The sequence below is a fragment of the Oncorhynchus keta genome, unplaced genomic scaffold (assembly GCF_023373465.1).
Source record: "Oncorhynchus keta strain PuntledgeMale-10-30-2019 unplaced genomic scaffold, Oket_V2 Un_contig_7685_pilon_pilon, whole genome shotgun sequence".
Lineage (NCBI taxonomy): Eukaryota > Metazoa > Chordata > Actinopteri > Salmoniformes > Salmonidae > Oncorhynchus > Oncorhynchus keta.
In genome coordinates, this window is record NW_026289614.1 from 5,001 (window position 1) to 12,500 (window position 7,500).

Consider the following 7,500-nt stretch of genomic DNA (forward strand, 5'->3'; position numbering starts at 1 on the left):
TACAGATACCCATAGGTTTGGTAGAGGAGAGGAATAATATAAACTGTACAGATACCCATAGGTTTGGTAGAGGAGAGGAATAATATAAACTGTACAGATACCCATAGGTTTGGTAGAGGAATACTGTAAACTGTACAGATACCCATAGGTTTAGTAGAGGAATACTGTAAACTGTATAGATACCCATAGGTTTGGTAGAGGAATACTGTAAACTGTACAGATACCCATAGGTTTGGTAGAGGAGAGGAATAATATAAACTGTACAGATACCCATAGGTTTGGTAGAGGAGAGGAATAATATAAACTGTACAGATACCCATAGGTTTGGTAGAGGAATACTGTAAACTGTACAGATACCCATAGGTTTAGTAGAGGAATACTGTAAACTGTATAGATACCCATAGGTTTGGTAGAGGAATACTGTAAACTGTACAGATACCCATAGGTTTGGTAGAGGAGAGGAATAATATAAACTGTACAGATACCCATAGGTTTGGTAGAGGAGAGGAATAATATAAACTGTACAGATACCCATAGGTTTGGTAGAGGAATACTGTAAACTGTACAGATACCCATAGGTTTAGTAGAGGAATACGGTAAACTGTATAGATACCCATAGGTTTGGTAGAGGAATACTGTAAACTGTACAGATACCCATAGGTTTGGTAGAGGAGAGGAATACTATAAACTGTACAGATACCCATAGGTTTGGTAGGGAATACTGTAAACTGTACAGATACCCATAGGTTTAGTAGAGGAATACTGTAAACTGTACAGATACCCATAGGTTTGGTAGAGGAATACTGTAAACAGTACAGATACCCATAGGTTTAATAGAGGAATACTGTAAACAGTACAGATACCCATAGGTTTAGTAGAGGAATACTGTAAACTGTACAGATAGCCACTCATTTTGTCATAGCCATAAATACAATCCATGACTCGGAAGAGTCTTTAATATGTTCTGCTCTACTCATTACTTCTCTTTTCAACCTTCTGTTACCCCTATTTGTCCTCCTCCTCCTCCTCCTCCTCCCCTCCTCCTCCTCCTCTTCCTCTCTCCACTCCAAATCGTTCTCTAAAATCTCTGTCATATGCATTCTGTTCCTCCTCCTCCTCCTCCTCCTCCTCCTCCTCTCTCCACTCCATATCGTTCTCTAAAATCTCTGTCATATGCATTCTCTTCCTCCTCCTCCTCCTCCTCCTCCTCTTCCTCTCTCCACTCCATATCGTTCTCTAAAATCTCTGTCATATGCATTCTGTTCCTCCTCCCCTTCTGTTCCTCCTCCTCCTCCTCCTCCTCCTCCTCCTCCTCCTCCTCCTCCTCCTCATCTTCCTCCATATGCATTCTGTTCCTCCTCCCCCTTCTGTTCCTCCTCCCCCCTTCTGTCCCTCCTCCTCCTCCTCCTCCTCCTCCTCCTCCTCCTCCTCTTCCTCCATATGCATTCTGTTCCTCCTCCCCCTTCTGTTCCTCCTCCCCCTTCTGTCCCTCGTCCCAGAATCCTGTTCGTTCCTGAAGACCCCGCTACCGTTCTAATTACATCGCTGTGAGCTCATCACTGAACACCCGGCCTGTTGCCACGACAGCCTGGAAAGAGAACAACTATCCTGTTTGGATTGACTGAGAGGAGAGGAGGGACGTTTAAAAGATGGAGAGGAGAGGAGGGACGTTTAAAAGATGGAGAGGAGAGGAGGGACGTTTAAAAGATGGAGAGGAGAGGAGAGGAGGGACGTTTAAAAGATGGAGAGGAGAGGAGAGGAGGGACGTTTAAAAGATGGAGAGGAGAGGAGAGGAGGGACGTTTAAAAGATGGAGAGGAGAGGAGAGGAGGGACGTTTAAAAGATGGAGAGGAGAGGAGAGGAGAGGAGAGGAGAGGAGAGGAGAGGAGAGGAGAGGAGGGACGTTTAAAAGATGGAGAGGAGAGTAGGGACGTTTAAAAGATGGAGAGGAGAGGAGGGACGTTTAAAAGATGGAGAGGAGAGGAGAGGAGAGGAGAGGAGAGGAGAGGAGAGGAGAGGAGAGGAGAGGAGAGGAGGGACGTTTAAAAGATGGAGAGGAGAGGAGAGGAGGGATGTTTAAAAGATGGAGAGGAGAGGAGAGGAGAGGAGAGGAGAGGAGGGAAGTTTAAAAGATGGAGAGGAGAGGAGAGGAGAGGAGAGCCGTTTAAAAGAAGGAGAGGAGATATTCATGGACAGAGAGAGAGATATCTTCATGGTCAGGGAGACTGTCAGAATGTTCTGTCTTATGTTCTTATTTCATCTCTCTCTCTCTCTCTCTCTCTCTCTCTCTCTCTCTCTCTCTCTCTCTCTCTCTCTCTCTCTCTCTGTCTCTCTCTGTGTGTCTCTGTCTCTCTCTCTCTCTGTCTCTCTCTCTCTCTGTCTCCTTTGTCTCTCTCTCTCTCTCTCTCTCTCTCTCTGTCTGTCTGTCTGTCTGTCTGTCTGTCTGTCTGTCTGTCTGTCTGTCTCTCTCTCTCTGTCTCTCTCTCTCTCTGTCTCCTTTGTCTCTCTCTGTCTGTCTGTCTGTCTGTCTGTCTGTCTGTCTGTCTGTCTGTCTGTCTGTCTGTCTGTCTGTCTGTCTGTCTGTCTGTCTGTCTGTCTGTCTGTCTCTCTCTGTATCTGTCTCTCATTAAAATACAGCAGATACTGACTGGTGTTCTGATCCTTCTTTTTAAAGGATGTCTGTCCGAACCCAACATGTATTAGAAGTTGTATTTTAATGTTTAAGATGAGGATCTGGTGAGTCACCATGGTGATGAGGCCATGATCAGGCCATGGAAGAACTGGGACATTTTCCGTGCTGAAACATGAGGTGATGTTGGTGAGGATGATGACATCAGGATCTCATTACTACATTAGATCTCATTATTTTATTTTTTATTTTTTTTTGTGTTGCATTCAAATTACCATCGATAAAATGTAATTGTGTTCGTTGTCCATAGCTTATTCCTGCCCATAACCTCACCATGGGACACTCTGTAAAGGATATGAACACGTGTGTGTGTGTACAACGTTTCTTAGAAATGAGCTTTCTGTGTCTTTATTTTAGCTCATGAAACATGAGACCGACACTCTACATGTTCTGTTTCTATCTTTGTTCAGTATAATATTACAGTATAATAAAAGTTATAATATGAGACCTGACTTTGTCTGCGTTTTTGTTTGTACATATTTTCTGCAGTTACGTGAAATGAGTCGACACACACACACACACACACACACACACACACACACACACACACACACACACACACACACACACAACCATATACACATACACACACACACACACACACAACCATATACACACACACACACACACAACCATATACACACACACAGGGTGGTTCCATTTAGTGTGTCTATTTACTCTGTATTATAGGTTAATGAGGTGAACCCTTTTCCCCTTGATCTCTAATGACTGTTTCCATCTCTCTCTCTCTCTCCATCCCTTCATCTCTATCACTTCATCCATCCATCTCTCATTTGTTAATGGAGAGGATGATGTCATTTCCCCTGAGAGGACAGAGAAAGAGAGAGGACAGAGAAAGAGGGAGGGAGAGGATGGAGAGAGGGGAGAGAGAGAGGGAGGGAGAGGACAGAGAGAGAGAGAGAGGGAGAGGACGGAGAGAGGAGAGGGAGGGAGAGGACAGAGAGAGAGGACGGACAGAGAAAGAGGGAGGGAGAGGATGGAGAGAGGGGGAGAGAGAGAGGGAGGGAGAGGACAGAGAGAGAGAGGGAGAGGACGGAGAGAGAGAGAGGTAGAGGACGGAGAGAGAGAGGGAGGGAGAGGACGGAGAGAGGAGAGGGAGAGGACAGAGAGAGAGGACGGACAGAAAGAGAGAGGGAGGACAGAGCGGGAGGACAGAAAGAGAGAGAGGGAGGACAGAAAGAGAGAGGCCGACAGAGATGGCCGCCTCGCTTCGCGTTCCTGGGAAACTATGCAGTTTTTTGTTTTTTTACGTGTTATTTCTTACATTAGTACCCCAGGTCATCTTAGGTTTCATTACATACAGTCGAGAAGAACTACTGAATATAAGAGCAGCGTCAACTCATCAGTACGACCAAGAATATGACTTTCCCGAAAGCGGATCCTGTGTTTTGGAGGACAATGGATCGGATCCCAGCCGGTGAACCAAAACAACGTCGCAGCATAAAAAGGGCAAATGAAGCTTGCTGGTCAGACTCTGTAGACGGGCACATCGCGCACCGCTCCCTAGCATACTATTCGCCAATGTCCAGGTTGATGATATCCGAGCAAGGGTAGAATTCCAGAGGGAAATCAGAGACTGTAACGTTCTTTGCTTCACGGAAACATGGCTCACTCGAGAGACGCTATCGGAGTCGGTACAGCCAGCTGGTTTCTTCACGCATCGCGCCGACAGAAACAAGCATCTTTCTGGTAAGAAGAAGGGCGGGGTGTGCCTTATGGTTAACGATACGTGGTGTGACCATAACAACGTACAGGAACTCAAGTCCTTCTGTTCACCTGACTTAGAATTCCTCAATATCAAATGTCGACCGCATTATCTACCAAGGGAATTCTCTTCGATTATAATCACAGCCGTATATATTCCCCCCCAAGCAAACACATCGATGGCCCTGAACGAACTTTATTTGACTCTATGCAAACTGGAATCCACATATCCTGAGGCTGCATTCATTGGAGCTGGGGATTTTAACAAGGCTAATCTGAAAACAAAACAAAACAAGACTCCCTAAATATTGATTGTGCTAACAGGGCTGGTAAAACCCTGGATCGTTGTTATTCTAACTTTAAGGCCCCCATCCTCCTTTTGGAAAAGCTGACCACGACCAATCTGATTCCACGCTTCAAGACTGCTTTGATCATGTGGATTGGGATATGTTCTGCACTGCGTCAAACAACAACATTGACGAATACGCTGATTCAGTGAGCGAGTTCCTGAGAAAGTGCATCAGCGATGTTGTACCCACAGCGTCTATTAACCTGTTAGTCCACTAGGGGGCATTATTTCATTTTGGATAAAAAGACATGCCCATTTTAAGCGCAATATTTTGTCACGAAAAGATGCTCGACTATGCTTGGAATTGATAGTTTTGGAAAGAAGACACTCTTACGTTTCCAGAACTGCAAAGATTTTCACTGTGAGTGCCTTATAACAAAAGCTTCAGGCAAAACCAAGATGTTTGAGCGACCAGGAAATTAACAGGATTTCTGAAGGTACGTTTTCCATGATCGCCTTATATGGCTGTGAATGCAACAGGAATGAACGGACACTTTCTAGCGTTTCCCAAGGTGTCTGCAGCATTGTGACGTATTTGTAGGCATATCATTGGAAGATTGACCATAAGAGACTACAATTGCCAAGTGTCCCGCACGGTGTCTGCGTGGAAATTGGTGCGCAAAAGTCAGCTACCAGTATTTTTCCATCCGAATCAGAGAACAAAGAAGGCTTCTAGGACTGCCATTTCAATGAAGAGATATATGACAAAACACCTTGAGGATTGATTCAAACAATGTTTTCCATGTTTCAGTCGATATTATGGAGTTAATTCTGAAAAAGTTCGACGTGTAGGTGACTGAATTTTCGGTTAGTTTCGGTAGCCAAATGCATAGTAACAAAACGGAACGATGTGTCCTACACAAGAATCTTTCAGGAAAAACTGGACATCTGCTATGTAACTGAGAGTCTCCTCATTGAAACATCTGAAGTTCTTCAAAGGTAAATTATTTTATTTGATCCCTTTGCTGGTTTTTGTGAATATGTTGCGTGCTAAATGCTAACGCTAAATGCTAAGCTAGCTATCACCACTCTTACACAAATTATTGATTTTCTCTGGTTCTAAAGCATATTTTGAAAATCTGAGACGACAGGATTGTTAAGAAAATGATAAGCTTGAGAGCAGGCATATTTATTTAATTTCATTTGCGATTTTTAGAAATCGCTAACGTTGCGTTATGGTAATGAGCTTGAGGCTGTAGTAATGCGACCGCATGCGGGATGGGGCGGACTATGAGGTTAAAACATTCCCAGAAACCGTGGATTGATGGCAGCAGTCGCGCAAAACTGAAAGCGCAAATGACTGCTTTTAACCAGGGCAAGGTGACCGGAAACATGACCGGATACAAACAGTGTAGCTATTCCCTCCGCCAGGCAATCAAACAAGCTAAGCGTCAGTATAGAGACAAAGTAGAGTCGCAATTCAACGGCTCAGACACTAGAGGTATATTGTCAGGGTCTACAGTCAATCACGGATTACAACAAGAAAACCAGCCCAGTCAGGATCTCTTGCTCCCAGACAGACTAAACAACTTCTTTGCTCGCTTTGAGGACAATACAGTGGCACTGACACGGCCCGCAACCAAAACCTGCGGACTCTCCTTCACTGTAGCCGACATGAGTAAAACATTTAAATGTGTTAACCCTCGCAAGGCTGCAGGCCCAGACGGCATCCCCAGCCGCGTCCTCAGAGCATGCGCAGACCAGCTGGCTGGTGTGTTTACGGACATATTCAATCAACCCTTATCCCAGTCTGCTGTTCCCACATGCTTCAAGAGGACCACCATTGTTCCTGTTCCCAAGAAAGCTAAGAGTAACTGAGCTAAACGACAACCTTAGCACTCACTTCCGTCATCATGAAGTGCTTTGAGAGACTAGTCAAGGACCATATCACCTCCACCTTACCTGACACCCTAGACCCAATCCAATTTACTTACCGCCCCAATAGGTCCACAGACGATGCAATCTCAACCACACTGCACACTGCCCTAACCCATCTGGACAAGAGGAATACCTATGTGAGAATGCTGTTCATCAATTACAGCTCAGCATTTAACACCATAGTACCCTCCAAACTCATCATCAAGGGTCTCGACCCCGCCCTGTGCAACTGGGTACTGGACTTCCTGACGGGCCGCCCCAGGTGGTGAGGGTAGGTAACAACATCTCCACCCCGCTGATCCTTAACACTGGGGCCCCACAAGGGTGCGTTTTGAGCCCTCTCCTGTACTCCTGTTCACCGACGACTGCATTGCCATGCACGCCTCCAACTCAATCATCAAGTTTGCAGACAACACTACAGTGTCAGGCTTGATTACCAACAACGACGAGGCGGCCTACAGGGAGGAGGTGAGGGCCCTCGGAGTGTGGTGTCAGGAAAATAACCTCACACTCAACGTAAAAAAAACAAAGGTGATGATCGTGGACTTCAGGAAACAGCAGAGAGAGCAGCCCCCTATCCACATCGGCGGGACAGTAGTGGAGAGGGTAGTAAGTTTTAAGTTCCTCGGCGTACACATCACGGACAAACTGAATTGGTCCACCCACACAGACAGCGTTGTGAAGAAGACGCAGCAGCGCCTCTTCAGCCTCAATTCGTGTACCACCATACTGGGGGACGGACAGTGTTCTCCTGTCCTCTCCTCTCTGCAATGACCACTTCTTCTGCCACAGACATCTGTGGTTTCTCATCATTTATTGTGCTGTGATTTCTAATCATTTACTGTGATTTCTAATCATT

General features: G+C 45.5%; 1 long non-coding RNA gene across 1 annotated transcript in view; it reads left to right on the top strand.

Annotated features, from left to right (window-relative positions):
* The window catches only part of LOC127926510 (uncharacterized), a 4,977-nt gene extending 1,843 nt beyond the window's left edge, over positions 1–3,134 (top strand). Inside the window, exon 2 of the long non-coding RNA XR_008124308.1 lies at positions 1,500–3,134. This is a non-coding gene — a long non-coding RNA (uncharacterized LOC127926510). The remainder of the gene's footprint in view (positions 1–1,499) is intronic.
* Positions 3,135–7,500: the final 4,366 nt, after the last annotated feature.